This window comes from Balearica regulorum, chromosome 3 (assembly GCF_011004875.1).
Source record: "Balearica regulorum gibbericeps isolate bBalReg1 chromosome 3, bBalReg1.pri, whole genome shotgun sequence".
Lineage (NCBI taxonomy): Eukaryota > Metazoa > Chordata > Aves > Gruiformes > Gruidae > Balearica > Balearica regulorum.
Window position 1 is genome coordinate 103,779,818 of NC_046186.1, and position 17,140 is coordinate 103,796,957.

The window sequence follows — 17,140 nt, forward strand, 5'->3', positions numbered from 1 at the left end:
CCGGTCCCCCTTCCCCGCTCGTAACCCCCGGAGCCACCCCGGGACCCCGGCCCCAAACTCTTGCTGGCTAAAGCCTCGTCACTTCCCCGGCGCTCCTGACCCTGGGCAAGGGGGGGGGAAGGACAAAACCTGCTGGGGTAAGATCTGTCAGCAGAAAAAAAAAAAAATAAAAAAATAAATCATTCTCCCTTCCCCCCCCGGGCCAAAAATTTTAAATAATTGTCCGAGAGACGAGAACCACTAAACCCCGGTGGCCGGTGCTGTTGTGCGGCTTTTTACGAAGCTGATTTTTTTTTTTTTTTTTTGGGGGGGGGGGAGGAATGACTCTGAGCAAGTGCAATTGGCAAGGTCTGAAGGTGGAATGGGGGGGGGGGAGCGCTTCTGGCAGCGGCTCGTCTCCACGCAAAAACATGCCCCCGATGCAATGTCAGCTCGCAGAGGTGCGGGGAGGGGAGCGGGGGGGCTCGCTTTACCTGGTCAGCTCAGAACCGCAGGCAGGTTAATCAGGTGAGTCGTCGGGGATTTTAAAGAAGCCGAAGCCGGTTTCTTTGCTAGGAAAGTCTACAACACCATGCAGGGACATTGCAAAATCTTTACACACGCCTCCTTTAACTGGGCTCCCGCGACCTCCGCCGGCGAGGGGGGAGCCGCCGGCGGGCGGCAGGCCGCACGGCACCGCGGCGGCGGGGCGGGGGGCGCGGGGGGCGGCGGCGGCGGCGGGCAGGGCCCGGCGGGCGGCCAGCGGCGGCGGACGGGCGGCGGCGGCCCCGGGCCCCGCGGCCCCGGCCCCGGCGGCGTCCCCGGGCCTCCCTGCCGCCTTGGTAGCGCCGGTCCGCACTCGGCCTGACCCGGGACGTCACGCCGCCTGTCTGTTTTCTCAATGATAACTTGGCAGGAGAAGGGGGAAGCGGCCGGGTTTTTCCTGGGCTCGTTACCGGGTACGTGCACGTTTCTTTTGCATGCGGGTTTTTTTTTTTTTTAATTTAAAAAAAAAGCGAAATAATAAAAAGCCGGGACAGGAAATCCGGGGCGCGGCGGGGGCCGCGATGGTGGCGGCCGCTCGCCGGCGGGAGCGGGGGAGCGGCGGCGCGGCCGAGGGGAGCAGGCATGCGTTCATCTTTTTGTCTTTCATTTTACCTTCAGGGTGACATTCAGTGCCAGGCGAGCCTCGCCGGTCACCGCCAAGTCCCACCTGGAAAAAACAAACCAACCAAACAAAAAAAGCGCCTCCAACCAAACAAAAAAAAAAAAAAACAAACCCAACCCCAAACTACCGAAAACGGGGGGCGGGGAGGGGGTGCAACACCCCCCGGCAGCCCGGATGCGGGCGGCCGAGTCCTCCGGCGGCGGACGGGACACGTCGCCCAGGGGACGCGGGGACACAGAGACACGCACACGCCGCCAGCCGCCAGCAGGCCATTTGCCGAGCCACCGCGGGCCGGCGGGGGGGCACCACAAAAAAAAATCAAAATTAATTTAAAAAAAAAAAAAAGGCAAAAAAAAAAAAAAGGCACCCGGAATGCAAGAGGAAGGTAGGGAGGAGTAACGCTGCTGGCGGTGCAGCCGCCGTACCGCTGCTGCCGTGCAGGCCCGGCGCCGCGCCCGCTCCCCCCCCCCCCCCCCCGCCATCGCCTCCCGCCTCTGCAGGGGAAGGCCTGGGGGTGGGGAGCCCCCGATGCACAGACTCCTCTGGCACCGGAAAAATTTGGGGTGCACCCCTGCTCCCCGCGGGCTGCGCGGCGCAGGGCCGGAGGAGGCACCGCGGTAGTTTGGAAATTCGCTGGCACAATGGCGTCGCTGCTAGAGAGAGCGAAAGACTCGTGCAAACCCTGGCAGGGTTTAACCGCGGGTGGTTAGAGCATCTCTCCCTACCTCTGCTGCTAGGGTTGCGGGGCATCTGTTTCTGAAAGCAGGACGTTTTACGTTAAAATAGCGAGCTTAGGCCTGCAGTCACCACCGAAGTCGGTGTGAGCAGGGTGCAGGCTGTGAGCGAGGGTAGGGGCTGGCTAGGCACCTGCGTTTTCTTTCCTTCATTTTTGTACTTTTAAACGGCAAATCCTGTGAGTTTATATGAATGGTCCCACTGAAATCAGGGGACCTTTTACACGCTGGGTTTAACTCACGTGCTAAAGCACTGCCAGAGCTAGGCCTCGCTTAGCAAGGCCTCATGGTAGGCAGCTCGGGTTTAAGTGCCTGTTTAGCTGCAGACCGGTTGTTAGGCGCACACCATTCCTATCCCAAACTGCTGATACACCACACCTGCACAGTGACCACAGAGCGTCCCAGCAGCGCCCAAAGTCAAGTTTAGCTCTTCCACGCCGCCTTTTGCACCACCTATTTTAATAACAAGTTACATTGCCGATGCGCACATAAGTAGTGCGGTGGAGTTCAGGAAGGGACACATGCAGCGAGGCTGAAACTAAATTATTTTTTGCCTCTGTTGAGCCTTAGTATTAGCATTAACACTTTCATTTTCCTCATTTAAATGCAATAAAAGGGAAAACTGCCTTTGCTTAATATTGTTACTAATCAGGTTTTGCTATTCCAGTTTTTATAAGGAGATAAAGTCGGGGAGAAGTTAGGGTACACCTTTCCTGTTGCTGGACTCTGCTCTCTAACAACACTGTATTTTAAATGGTGAGATGGTCTACTGCAACTGGAAAAAGAGTTGGGGAGAAGAGAAATCCTTCTTGGAATATAGCATAGTCCAAGCATCTTTTTACAAGCCTGAAATTGAAAGCAGTTTTTGGTGTTTTGTTTTGTTTTTTTTTAACTCAAGCTACTCAAGATGCTTTCTGGTTTGGCTAGAAACACAAGTTTGTTTCTGGTTTGGAATTGTTTTGAACTGCTTTTAAACTAAATTCTTACCTGTCCTAAGTATACCGTCTCAGCAGAGTACGGAGTACATTACTGATAAATTTTTTTGGTAGACTTGAAAAGCCCTGTGTACAGCTTGATTGTTGTCTATATTTTGCCATTCATTTTTAAGTGAGGCTCTTCTGATTGATGTGGGGAGTTTGTTTAAAAGGATGAAGGGTATGACATAGCTACCTAAGGTGCTACTTGCAATTATTCCATACCTCAGCTAACAGGGAGATTTTTCGTTGTGATTGTTACACTTTTAAAAGTGAATTAGTTAATCAAATTGCTATTTTTGGAATGCACTTAAAGAAATATTAAAATGCATTAATTTCATTAAAATAAATGAGCAGATAGGCAACAAAACGAGTATTAGTCAAATAAGCAAGATCTCACCTATGGAGTCAAATTCAGCCCTAGTGAAATCAACTGAGTTGTGCTCGTCTACAGCATATTTAATTTGGCCGCCGCAGTCGCACAGCTGACACTTTATTTGGTTGTCAAAGGTGTGTCTATTAAAAATGTGTGAGCCATGCTGCTTCTCCAATGTGATTAACCTCTGAAGTTAAATTCACCTGCTTTCCATTTAGCTCAGCTGTGCAGCCCTATCACATATGCAATTTTTGGTGCGCATACACACCAGAGATGCGGAGAGGCATTCCCCACCCCGGTATTAGTCTAAGGGACGTGAGTTGTATCTGAAGTGAGGGTGTGATGAGGTGGATCTCAGCAGGGGCTGTTCACAACCAACTGCCTATACGTTCCAGTTAACAGGCTGTACTGAAGTCTCTGCTACCATCTTTCATTACTGCTGTTACTCATGCCAGTGAGAGTAAAGGAAAGGTTGGTATGTCTATAATGACACGTTCATTTGCTATGTAGATATACCCTAAGAGCCTCTCAGCCCAAGAAAATTATGCTGGAATAAGGTCAGATGTGAACGTAAAGCAGAACTGTGTTCAGATAGCTTATTCATTCTGGAATGACCGAGTTGTTTCCTGGTTTCACTTCATCCACTTTCAAAGTGGATTAAGATAATTCAAGAAAGTGAATTCTTAATGCTGGCATAAGATTTGTCTACACATGGTTTTAGTCGAGACTAATTACCGCAGTGTACCTAATAAGTGTTTCGGAATAATTTTGTGTGTAGACAAGTCCAAAGTCCCATGGGTGAAAACAACAGAATTTAATCTTTCTGTATAAGACGAGGTTAATGTAGCCCAACGTTTGACCTACTTCTTTCCTCCTGAAGCATATTTAATTCATTACAGGTTTTTCTTTCTCAACAAAACCCCCACAACAACTGTGTATTTATGACCAATTCCAGGATAGCAATGCCATGTGCACTCCACTAAAAATAAACAATTCAACCAGTATATACTCTGAGTACTTTCTCAACTGCCTTAAAGTGGACAGTAAGTTCTTTACTGGAGAAAATACCAGCTTCTCAATCGTAAATATTTTGAGTGGGTTGTTACAAACAGAAGGAAAAGAAAAACCAAAGCCCTGCTCTGCCTTCTTAAACACCCATGGTCCATTTGTACTTTGGCTGCGTACCACTGAAAGCAATAGCACCCATTCTAATTCAACACTATTAGTTCCTGAACGAGGAACCTCTCAGACTTGCACAGAAGTGTTTGCAGAACAACAGGGCCTTCAGAAGGCACCTTAAGAACAGACTGCTAATTTATAGTTTGCTTACAGCGATCTGAATCGGGAAGAACCTACCTGAAAGTCAGGCAGCTTCTCTGCTTTGAGTCAGGTGCGTTGTATCACTACTGGCATACAGGAAACTTACCAAAATGATAATGAGAACATACAAAATTCTTTGTGACTTTGTGCCAAGCAGAAAGTTTGTCAAATCCTGTTTGGTCTCAGTGTGTGCCACAGACCTCCCTGGGAAGAGAGGTGACTCTTTGACATGAATTAACATTCCTAAACTTTAAACTCAAGGTTGTTTGTTGGGGTGTTTGGGGGCGGGGGGGGGGGGAGGGGGGGTGGAGAAAAGAAAAAATAGGCGAGAAATTACATAAGCTCAGCTAGTAAAACAGCCAATTTTTTGAAAGAAGCATAAATACAAAAGGTAGATGGTACAAATTGCTGACCCTTTGAACATTGCCATGTGAAAAGCCAATAAAAGCTATGAAGATAAAAAACTCCAACTCCTACTTTGTGTGAAAGGCTGTAATGTGGGAAGGCAGAGGGTACCCAGGGGTCTTCCCTTACGCAGATGAAGTGACCCCGCTACTCCGTGTAACGGGCCACAAATGATGCACGCATAGGATTCTCGTTCCTGAGCTCTGTTTGTGATTACGAGCATGGCTTTGCTTTCCTGTGCTGGTCTTGGTTGAGGAGATAGGGAATGGATTTCACGTACGCCTCCCTCACACCAAAACTGCTTATTTTAAGTAAGAAGCTTTCTGGTAAGAAAGTAAGCATTGACTAAAGAAGGTAAAGCACGGATGAACATAAACCAAGAAGTCAAGTTCTTGAATTCTGCCATACTGAGTAGCTTTGACCATGGGCCTAGTCTTGATATTAAGGTTCAAACTAGACTTAAGATTGAAGACAGGGAGAGTTTTGGACCATATAGGAGCATGCCTGATCTGAAATCCCACTTGTTTAAACAATTGGATTAGATTATTTTACACTCTGCTTCCTCTGAGAGGTCTCTGAGCATTTGAGCCACCAGCAGCGGTGGGGTATCCTGGCTCTCCCCCCGACTCCTGTCATCACAGGGGAATTACTCATCCAGCAAGGAAGGTGTCTTTAAATCTTTGAGACGACAGCACAACATGCGCAAGAGGAAATCTCAGCGCACAGCCAATTCAATGAACTGAAGGATCCTCTATGAGAATTGGTTAGTAGTGCCAATGTTTAATATTTGTCATAACAACCACCGACTGTTTTGTTTTTTGTTCTAACAATGTGAATTATGCATTAAACATTAATACAAGCGAGTGTACTTTTCTTTTGATCTTCAAGCATAATCATTTCTAATGAGAGTTTATACATGAGCATTGAAACAAATCCCTGAGTCATGTGAATTTACATTGGTTGTACTCTGTGGGAAAGATATCCCACATGGGTTACTCATGTCTGTAAAACATAACATAAATCAGAAGCAAAAAAATGAGCTTCCATTTGGCTGTTGGAACATAAATACCCATGTAGACATTTGGCTTGTACGCTAGTGGTAATGCAATGTTAAAAAGTTAATTTATCAGAGATCAGGATTCAGGGTGGGGCCCTCACCTAATACGAGATCCAAGTCAGCTCAGAATAAGCAAGCTCACCTCTTAGCTTCTGCAACCTGGCTTCCAACAAGAATCGAGCTGGGCATCAGAGGAATTTGAACTAACTCTGTGAAGTAGTAAAGGGATCAGAATTTGGCTTGCTTGGTAGAGACCGAAGTTGCCAAACTGCCATCAGCAAGTAATAATATTGCACATGTGTGGCAGACAAACCGCACAGTGCTAAGGGGCACCTTTCCTGACGCCCTTCACAGCCGGCTGCGATGCAGGGCTGACCCAGTCCAGACCAACTCTAGAACCTGCTCGGCCATATCTGATCTCTGCTGCTCTCATTTTAATGTCGGTCACAAACATTGCATTCCATGAAAATATAAACAGTATGGATTGTGTGACTGCCAAGACAGTTATTTAAAATGAAAACAGAATTTAAGCCCTTTCCCCTTTCACGAGCTGCACAAATATTAAAATAACCAGCGATTAACAGTCTGCACTTAAGCAACCATGCTGTACGTGCAAAGTACGTGCGACAAACTGGGGAAAGTAGCGGTACAAAACAGTACGTGATGGGCCTGATTCCCGGGTATACAGGTGCTGACTACAACATTTCCAAAAAACGCCTCTTGCCTCTCCAAAACAGATCTCAAAGCCAAAGGCTGCAGAAGAGGAGTGGCTGCCAAGAAGGCAGTATGTTTAATGGCAGATAGGCTCTATCTATGATTCAGGTTGTACCTCAGGAATTCTCAAAAGCCCATTAATGTATTTTAATGTGTAAGTGCTAAAGGAGTCCTGGAAGCCAGACATCCAGGATTACCCCACATAATTCAATGGTCTTACAGGAGGCTACAGTCATGCTCCCTGCTGCTCCTTTTCTCTGCCCTGAAAAACCTTAAATGCTGATGTCAGAGCTTCAAAAAAGGAAGAGCGGAAGAAGCCTACATATAGAATAGTTTGTAGACTGGAAGAAAAGGAAACACAAAACCCTTCATCCCTGAACTTGAATCCTGTTAACTGCTATGTTTTATATAAAGACAGAGGAACTGGCACTATGGCAGTCGAGAAGAAAGCACCTGTGAAGCGCCATTATGGAAACCCAACACTGTTTGTATGGATTAAGTCTTCCCTGAGGTTGCAGAACTTCACCTGGCACATTAAGTTAAAAGATAAATAAGTCAATATTGGATCTTAAACAATTTTGGACTGAAGGACCTCAACTGCCTCAACTCCATCTAGACCCTGCTTGACACACATTGAGAGTATCCAGCTTTAAACGTTAGCAAGTCTTCTGACTTTTCGGAATGCCAAAGTACGTCCCCAGGCACACACAAAAAGCTGTACTTGCAAAGATGCGACAGATACAGGTAGAAGATGGTGTACGGAAGCTTGTAGGAGGGCCTGCCTTAGCATCAGTCAGGGTGACAAAGCCTGTCGGACCACAGGTTCCCAGGCTGCATTCACAGCCCTGGAATGCCGGCTGGAAACACTCCTCTGTAATTTAGCTCATTTGGTGTGCATTAAAGATGCTCATTTCTAGAGCCCTGTGTGAAATATGCTGATACCAAACCCATCCTTCTCACACCTGCGGGCCCCTAGCAGGTGGCCGAGAGGCCGGTAGGAAAGAGAGAACATCAGTTTGAACCCAGTTGTTCATGATGGAAAATGATGAGAAAAGTGAAAAGATCTTATTCCACAGACTAATGCATTTATTTATATTTAACTGCTTAAGCCCAGCCAGAACCCTGAATGCCATTACTGTATATGAATGTCATGGTACGGTGAAGTCTTATTCAGTAATTAGCTGGTCAGAGCCACAAACTAGAAACCAGATACGCAGCCACTGAAAGCTGACGTAGCTCTCGTGAAATCAGTGGAGTCACACCAATTTATACTAGCTGGGGATCTGATCTTCAATTTCTAATTAAAAATTGAGAAATTGCATTTTTTTCCGTGACATTTTGGTCCTATTATACAGCAATAGCAATAAAATAAAAAAGTTACAAGTATTTAAATAGCCATGACAGAAGCAGAACCAATGCAAAATCTTTACAACGAAATCCTACAACAACATTTTTCCATATTGCAGCGTTGGAGCCATGTGGATTGCCGCTTAACTTTAGGGCAACAAGGTAAGCTCGTTTTCTTGCCTCCGTCTTTTCTGTCGCTATTAGGGCTGCAACTTTCCCATCCTCCTCGTGAGCTAATCTCCTGGTACCACCCCCAGGGAGAGGGGGAGAAGTTACACCATGGGTGTTTTTCCATGGGCGGATGTCTAAATGTGAAGGGAAACAATTGAATTTTAATGACAATTTTGAGACACTTGAAGTTAATTTCTGGGCAGTGCAGAAATTAGTGGGGCTTGTTGCTGCCAGGAGCTGCGTGCTCACCTCTCCTGCTGATGTTAGCAGGATTACAGGCGCTCCAGTGTTTGCAGAAGTAAGTCCCAAAATACCAGGTCCTCCTCTCGTGCCACAAAAGGCAGAGTGAGAGACCTGCTGCTGTCGGGCCCAACCAAGTTGCCCCAGTGTCAATAAAGAGCAATTTCTACAAAAATTAGCCTAACTGCTCCAGATTTAGCCTACCAGAGATGCGTTCTCCTTAGGTATTTATAGCATAGTAGCATCGTTCAGGGTAAGAAAGTAACTTTGTTAGGTGCTGTACAAAACATTTTGGCAGATAAAGTTCCTGCATCCAAAAGCCCTGTGAAAAAGATTGCGGAGGGAGCGTAGCAAACGGGATATCCTGGGAAGAAAGTACACCAGTAATTACAGCAAAGGCAGCCAGCTACGAAGGCTTTTCCTACACGCAGGGTAATGATAATTTTGCCAAGGACACAAGTTGTTTATTTCCTTTTTAGCTATGGTATTTCCATTGCATTACTAAATCACAGTTTGTTAATAGCTTACAAACAAAGTTTATAAAGGTTTAGAAACCTTGTTGTATTTAAGACAGTATGTCCTGGTTTATCTAAATCTCTATTAAAAATATGTAATAGGTTTGAGGGTTGGTTTTGGTTTGTTTTGGGTTTTTTTTAAAGGAGTTTAGTAAAGGAGGGGTAAGTTTTGGTCTTGTTTTTGTCGTCTTAGAAGATTCAGGAAGGAATATAAAGGATGCTCTCCCAATCTGTATACATCTAGTCGTAGATAATGAATAGAAAATAAAAGATGCTTCAAAATAGTGCCAGTCATTTAATCTGCTCTGTAGTTGGATGGCAGTGTTTCAACCATTTTTACCAAAACGAGGAGACCCACCACAGAGTACTGTCTTTTCAATTTTGGGCGAGACAATCATAGCCCCGAATAGGTCACAAAAAGGATCAGCCTTCCCTGTGTTACACCTCTGCTCAGATGGCAGCTCCAACAAAAAAAAAAAAAAACAAACCCAAAAAACCCCACCCACCCAACAAAAAACCCAACCCACAAGAAAAGAGGACAGATGTAGCCGCCTGGCATCGCCTTCTTGCAGAGAAAGCGGCAAGCAGGGGAGGAGGGAGCCGGCCTTCAGCCAGCTGTGGCAGGACTCCGAGCCAGGCTGCCCAGCTGGACCGCGTCCTCCGAGGGGGCTTCTGCGGGGGGGAGGTGTGGAGAAGCTGGTGTTGGGCAACTGCTTCCCTTGCAAACGCCTCTGTGTCCCCATTTGCCTTCTCCCACGAAATGGCTAAGCGTGCCTCTTACTTGGCTGAAAATTTTCAACCTGGTGTCGAGTACATTAGCATCTGTGTCCCACCAGCTTACTACAAGGTGTATGTAAAACATCATTGCTGGACGTGTTCTTGAAGTTCCTTTACACTGAAGCCAGTTCTCATTTTAGTTACGGGAGAATTAATAGAAACCTCAGGGAGACTGATATTACTGACTCCAATATCAAACCAGCTTTTCCTACCTAATACTATTTGTTCCATACGCTACCCAGAGCTTAGCTGCGTCCATTGTTTTCCCTATTCACTTATTTCAACAAGGGTACTTTTACTTAGGGCTGTTTTTTGCACTGTACTATTGAATACTATGGTACAGTTCATTACATTAGAACAATTTTACTAGTTAGGAAACTTCACTGTAATGTTTTGCTACTAAATTTCTGCTGAGTAGAGCCACTAGCTCATGAACGCCCCATCCAAGTCCTTCTGGAGCCACCCTGAGAACTTCAGTGATCCCTGTGCTAGGCGCCCAGTGTTTATCAGGCTCACACACGACCTGAATGGCCACGGTCTCAGCCCTGCTCTGAGCCCTTGGGACATGGGTGTTCAGCTAAAACTGCAGAAAAAGAAAACCCATGGCCACAATCAATTATTTTAATAGCTGTTAGTATAAACCCATATTCCTAACCCTTACTTGTTACAGCCAGATGCACGATCGGATAAATGATTTTGCCTGAACTTTTTTTTTTTTTTTGCCTCTTTTGTGTGAATAATGACTTTTTAAGAGATTGGTGTATTAATTTCCAGTTGTTAGGAGACTGTCGCTCTACATTCCTACCTGTGCGGATAGGATATCACATTACTGTCTAAGTTACCGGGGCAGTATACTACCCGGAGTTAACATCCAGAAACAGTTTCTTCTATTCCAGCAGTATATGCTGCTTCTTGGGACAATTCTTTAGGTACAAGCCCAATGGAAATGGTCCTTCACTATTTTCCACTATGCCTCATTTTTTTCTCTCTCAGCTTTACGCTGCTGCAGAGGATGTACAACATGGGATGCTGGTTTTCCTCCCTGTGGCCTCAATGCAGCAAATTGCTATGCAAGAGCAACTCCAACTGATTTCATGTAATTCTGCTAATATAGTTACAAAGACAGTAGTTAACATTCAAGAAATTATTTGGGTACTGGAAAGACAAACAGGTCTTCCGATCCTCATAAAGGCGACCATAAGGTACAAGTTGTATAGACATTTGATGGATGAAGCATTGCCACTAAAAGAAAGTGGCACAAAGCTCTTGAGGAAACAGTTGGAACAAGGTTTTAGTAGTTTGTGAAGGCATCAGAAAATGCATGTGCTTTACAAGGCTACAGCATCTACGTAGCAGGTGTATGCAACCTGCCCTGGATCCCTAAATCCATCACCAACAGGTGACTGGGAACTTGGGCTTCTGAGAGTCACTGCTCTCTCTGTGCCTCAGTTTCCTTAGATGAAAGTAAGGGTTGTGTCTTTGATAGCCCTCAGATGAATAGATCAAATTCACTCATTAAATGTCAAGCATTGTAATCAATCACAGGTTTACCATGTCTATTTTACCCAAATGTTTTAAACTATAATATCAAAATAACATCACTCAGAAGAGTTAGGTGTGGTTGCAGAAGTTCGAGACCGTGGAACACGAATGTCAGTGATTTCAACGGATGTGATGTCAAACTTACAGATTAGATGAACTTCAATGTGATTCTAAAGATATCAGCATTCCAACGACAAGTGATTTGGTCTGCATCTTCTACTAGTTCAGGAGAGATCTATGCCAGTCCCATCACAGTTCCTCAATTATTTCCCCCCCACACTTTGAATATTTTTCTATGAATGCTACTTGCTACAAAACAAACAAACAATAAAAAAACCCCCAAACCCTCGGCATTTAAAGGTTGAATCTATTGCATGTTTTTCCTCTTAAAGGACTTTGATTTTGACATATTCATTTCCTAGGTAATGGGTAAAGGAACTGAGAAATAATTTGATCACTATGATCACTCTCACTTACATGGGTCTACTGGTGGTAATCCTTCCTTGCATAAGTGGAGCTGTGCTTGAGGAAGGTGGGATGCTACAGTTTCAATAATTTCTTCGTTCTACCAAGACACATGACTTCGGACCCATAAAGTTCCTCTCTTGTGGGGCACTTCCTTTAAAGCAAGTTTGTCTCCTTGAGTAGATTTTTCCCTGGCTGGGATATATATATATGCACACACACACACATATCTATATGTGTGTCATAGATATATGTAGATAGATAGATATCTACTTCACTTAGTCCATTGGACAGAAGTTATTACAGATTAGAAGAAGAAAAATAAAGAGTACAAATTTATCTACTGAGCGTATAAGAGAAGTTGCTATCACCCAGTTTAGAAGAATAAGCTCCATTTATTTCTATTTTTCCCTGAATACACCACCACCACGTACCCCAGAAGTACCTGATGTCAGTAGCAGTATATGTATGTGTACAGCTGCAAAATCTTTTCATTTCCATCAGTGGAAACCATCACTAGATTACTGTATTTTTGCCATATATCAAAGATTCGATCAACCTGAAAATATTTAACACTTTCTGCTGATACAAAGACATCATACGAAGAGCTCCGAGTGTCCTTTGAACATGGAGGAGCCACTACACTGTATCTTACTAAAATACGTACTTCCAACATTTTTCAAGTGGACAAGATGAATAGGGATGGAGGAGGGAAGAAAATTGTTCAGAGAAAATCCAAGTTAGAAACAGAAAAAAAGATTCTGGAATTTGTAATTCAGAAGTCTGTACTATTTTCATTCTTTGTTTAAAGATCTATATTTTTAATCAGAAATTTCAAGCATATTTTAGGTGTCTCACTTTTGTGAATACAAAAATATGAAAAAAATAAGGTTAAAAAATGTTAAAGTGACATAATTTGTTCAGAAAACATTGACTGATAAGCATATGCATGGAATTACCTAGTTCAGTTCTACTCGAACATTTTCCTAACTGGAAGAAAATGTGTAAGTTCCTCACCCATTTTAACAATTGTCATTAATGGACGTTAAAATTAGCAACAGTTCATTGGTAGCTTCCCAAGACTGGCACCAATGTCAGGATTTGTATTTGATACAAATGGGGGAGGGGGGGGGGAAGTTATCCTGCATTTGGATGAAGGTTTGGAATAATTAAATACAAAATACCAAATACGCCACTTATGGACATAACAACTGTTTCCTGGGGGGAAGGGGGGGGACACAACAGATGACACAAACCTCCTACCACACGATAAGCAATCTAAAAATATTAAGTAGAAATCTACAAAAACAATAAGGCCTGGCACCATAGCTTTCACCAAAGAAGATTATGTTACTTTTAATGTATTTCTGCACAACAGAACCAAAACGCTGGCTGGGATTTCTGAGCATTTCCACAATCCAAACAGTAAGAGGAAGCTATTCAAAGTCACGAGAGTTTTGGTGTTAACTGCAATGGAAACAGAACGGAGCCTTTATCTTAATCAGTTACTTAGAACGAGCTTATATTGATTTATCTTTTCTCCACTCTCTGCGCTCAAAAAGCCGGAGCCGTTCATGCATTACTGATGTACGTTCCAAAAAACCATGCAGAGGCAATAGTGAACTATTCTTGCAAGTATTTTGAGAGAGAGATTGCGTGTATTATGCCAGTGCTGTACCTTAGGGTCATGAGTCACTAGAAAATACAGAGATACACTTATTTTTATGCTTTGAATAAGAAGTCGTTTGTGACAGAATATAAATATGGGGAAGTAATTTCTGAGTTTATGACTACTACTCTATTTATTAAGAATGGCAAATTTTGAAACAGATGAAATACTTGGATGGAGACGTGTCATTATCACCAGGTTTTGTTGCAAATGTATTTACTACATTCAGTCAACATCCTAAGCATACTCCTATACCTGCATGATGAAATGAGATCCAGGTCTCTCCATATGTAACAAAATGGGGGGGGGGGGGCAATCTGAATTGCTGTTTATTCAGCAACTGATTCTTAGCCAACATGTACCACTATTTACCATTGTTAGTGGTAATTTTACACATGTAGTAAGCCCTTGTAACATTGGAAAGCCTGAGATTTGCATTATTCTGAAGACTCTGAGTTTTATCAAATATAAACTGATAGAATAAAACACAGGCATTTACAAGAAAAAAAAATCTTTTAATTTTGTTAAGACTGAGATAAACTAATAAAAGAAAAGAAACGCAATATTAAAGTTGTTAACCCTCCATTCTCGATGTAACTTCTATAGTTATACACTCTCCTTTCTTTTCTGGCAAGATCTAATTTTCTGCAGGGATGTCAAGGTGTCCGCTGCTCTCCATTTTCCTAAAGTTAGCACACCAATATCTGCTAAATGCAGTACAATGCACTGTTTACCTTTCTGGTAAATTTAAGGCTTTTCCATTCAAGAACTGTGTAAATGAATCCGTATTCATTCACACCTGTACCTACGAGTATCTATTATGAAGCAGAGAGTGTTCATTTTTAATTTCCTCCTTGTTCTGATTTTATGCCATATGCCTCTGCACCGATGCTGTTCAGAACTGCTTAGATATAATAACAAGTACAAGGGAAGTAAAAACAAAAGCAATGTATCCCCCCCCCCAATTTGCTGCAAGTATTTATCAACAAAGATGATAAAAATTCAGAGGTAAAAGGTCTTGCCTGACATCTCTTTTAAACAAGTCATTAGTTCAGCGAACTACTACAATTCCCCTGCTCCAAAAAGCAAGACAACAAAATCCCAAACTGTATATATTTAGGTTTGTCCTCTGAAATCCAGCGCAATATTTAGTTAACTTGTATTTGATATCAGAGTTTCCAAGGGAAGTAGTGGGGGGTTGTCTGTCTGGGTTTTTGGGGAAAAAAAAAAACAAAGCAAAACAAAAAACCACCAAAACAAAACATACAGATTTCTCATCTATTGAAAGGAAATCTGTATATGTCAGTAAAAAGCATGAGGAAAAAGGGAAGATTGATTAATAAGTGTATACATGCAACCACCCTTTCTTCAGGAATGCTTTTGCATCAGAAATTCATTTTTCTCATGCTGCAGAAACCCTCTATTCAAACAAGTACTCACTAACATCACTTGGCCCTCTAATCATCATCATTACCGAGACAGAACCAACCGTTATTGATCAGACAGAGCATTCTGTAAGATCTGTTTTTCCAATTAAATTTATATTCTCCTTGGGTGTCTGCTTTTATTTAGTTTTGAACACAATTATAGCTGTACCTTTGTTAACTCCTGTGGCGATAAGTCGTTTGCAGAAACTGTTGCTTTCGGTATCGTTAGCTATTACTGATTATAGTATCGCTTAAGGCAGATTCCTTGTTGTAAATGGCATCGAACATCTTTCCCTGGATATTGCAACAACACATTATGAACATTGGGATATCAGCAGAACAGTCAGTAATGCGGCCAGCCTCTGGATTTAAGCAATAAACTAGCGGACTTGTGTGTGGAGACACACTCAGCTAGAAAAATCAAACTATCACCAAAGCGTCTGATACGATGCCTGTATCTTTCTCTGCTTTGCTAGTGACCAGTCATTACATTTGACTGTGAAACACTGTCCTAAATAATAAAGGTCAAAGTTTTCAAGGACAGCTTCTGGATTTGAGTTTCCAGCTTGAAATACCTAAAGCTGGATTTTCCAGTTGCGAGGTTCCCAGGCTTCTCACTGGGATTGTATCCCTTCAACGTCAGGGAAAAAAAAAACCAACAAACCCAAAGCCAGAAGAACAGGCCACACATCTCCTCAAATCAAAACCCATTTCATTTAAAAAAATTGATCCTGGGGTTTAACATCTGTCAGAAGAACGGTATGATCACTATTAGCATATGCATATTAAAAAAAAAAAAAATCCCAATCTGAAATGTTTATTTAGTCAACTCCAATCTTATCTCACCTCATTTCTCAACTTTTTGTTTGATATCAGAGAAATAGATACAAATTCTGAAAATTTGGCTCACTGTAATAAACAATTTTAGCCTTTTTATTTAAAACAAAAGTACTGTGAAAATAACCTTTTTTAAAAAAAATAGTTTTATGGGATCTCTACATGTATCAAAATAGTCAATTTACATTATGCCACTATAAATGTTTATGAACATTCTCTTAATTACAAGAAATATGAGAATTACATTCAAGTGACTTTTCAACAAATGCCAAAGCGTTCATGCATTATATCCTTGGTTGTAAAGGTGGGAGCGTAACAGCACTGTTCGGGAAGTCTGCTGGAGTGCAGGACTCAAATCTGGCTCTGTACGTAACCTGTTGGGACCTACTCCAATGCACCACATTAAAACTCCCTCTTACATCAGCTTTCCTAATACCTAACTCACCCAAACAAAGTGTTTTCCTACTTTCATATAGCAAGGGGAGAGGAAAGAATCCTGTGATGGCTGGTATTTGCAAAGTTGTTAGTAGTTTCTTAGTGCATGGTAAAATAAGCTTGTAGATCTCTAGCATTTAATTATGATTAGTAAAGGCAGGGTTAGGCTATACCATGCTGTACTGAGGAAAGAGCTTTTCCTTTTCCAGGGAAGTTTTGTTATTATCGTCAATACCAAATCATACTGTATGAGGTCCCAACAACCATGCTGAAGCTGTCTTTCAAGCTGCGGTGTTCCTCTGTGAAGATACTGCTTTGAGAGTAGGCGCCAACCTGCGTGACTCCTGACAACATTTTATCGTAGCCCTGGCAAGCCAGCGGGAGAGCGCCAGAAAGCAGGCGAGGAAGCCAAATCCATTCTAGGGTTGTGCAACTCAACCCAAAACATGTGCCCTAAAATCTAACATTCAAAAGTCCTTCATCTCTGTGACCTATCGCCTCATCTCATTACAACTGTTCACCGATTATTACTTTTCCCCCCCTTTCCCACCAGAAAGGACAGCTGCCCACCAGAAAGGACAGCTGCCCACCAGAATGCTTTCGAGCGGAGAAGAGGGGGTGCACGGTCCGTGAGGGCTGTGCTGTGCCCACGGGAGCCCCATCTCCCCCTTTTTGCCTCAGCATCGCTGCAAGCGCGGCCCGTCTCCGGCGCCACACACCGATCCCTTGGGCAAGTCAGACAAAGCGACAGAATTTGGGGAATGCCTCGTAGCCCCGGGAAGGGACCCCCGCCTCTTTTCACTGCTCCGGCATCCACTTACTGTAATTCCTCAGCTTTCAGCAACTTTCCTCCGCACCTCCAACCCCCCTGGAAACTTAGGGCAAACGCCGAGGAGAGGGAGAACAAAGGGGCAAAGAACAAAGAGCCGGGGCGGGGAGGGGAAGGGAGGCGAGGGGAGGGCAGGGGAGCGCTCCCCCCTTTCGGGTC

The 17,140-nt window shown here is 43.5% G+C and overlaps 1 protein-coding gene and 1 long non-coding RNA gene across 16 annotated transcripts in view; one reads left to right on the top strand and one right to left on the bottom strand.

Annotated features, from left to right (window-relative positions):
- Positions 1-17,140, bottom strand: part of ESRRG (estrogen related receptor gamma) — a 404,653-nt gene that overhangs the window by 383,057 nt on the left and 4,456 nt on the right. For 4 of the 15 annotated variants that reach the window (XM_075749265.1, XM_075749267.1, XM_075749261.1 and 1 more), the window contains exon 1: positions 474-597. The exons of 3 other annotated variants lie outside the window; for them this stretch is intronic. The gene's annotated coding sequence lies outside the window, so the exon portion shown is untranslated. Of the gene's footprint in view, positions 1-473; positions 605-17,140 lie in introns of those variants that run through there. 8 more of the 15 variants (XM_075749269.1, XM_075749262.1, XM_075749273.1 and 5 more) reach the window with 5 other exon arrangements.
- Positions 803-4,840, top strand: LOC142601109 (uncharacterized). Its single transcript, XR_012834713.1, has 2 exons — positions 803-938; positions 1,144-4,840. It is a non-coding gene; the product is annotated as an uncharacterized LOC142601109 (long non-coding RNA).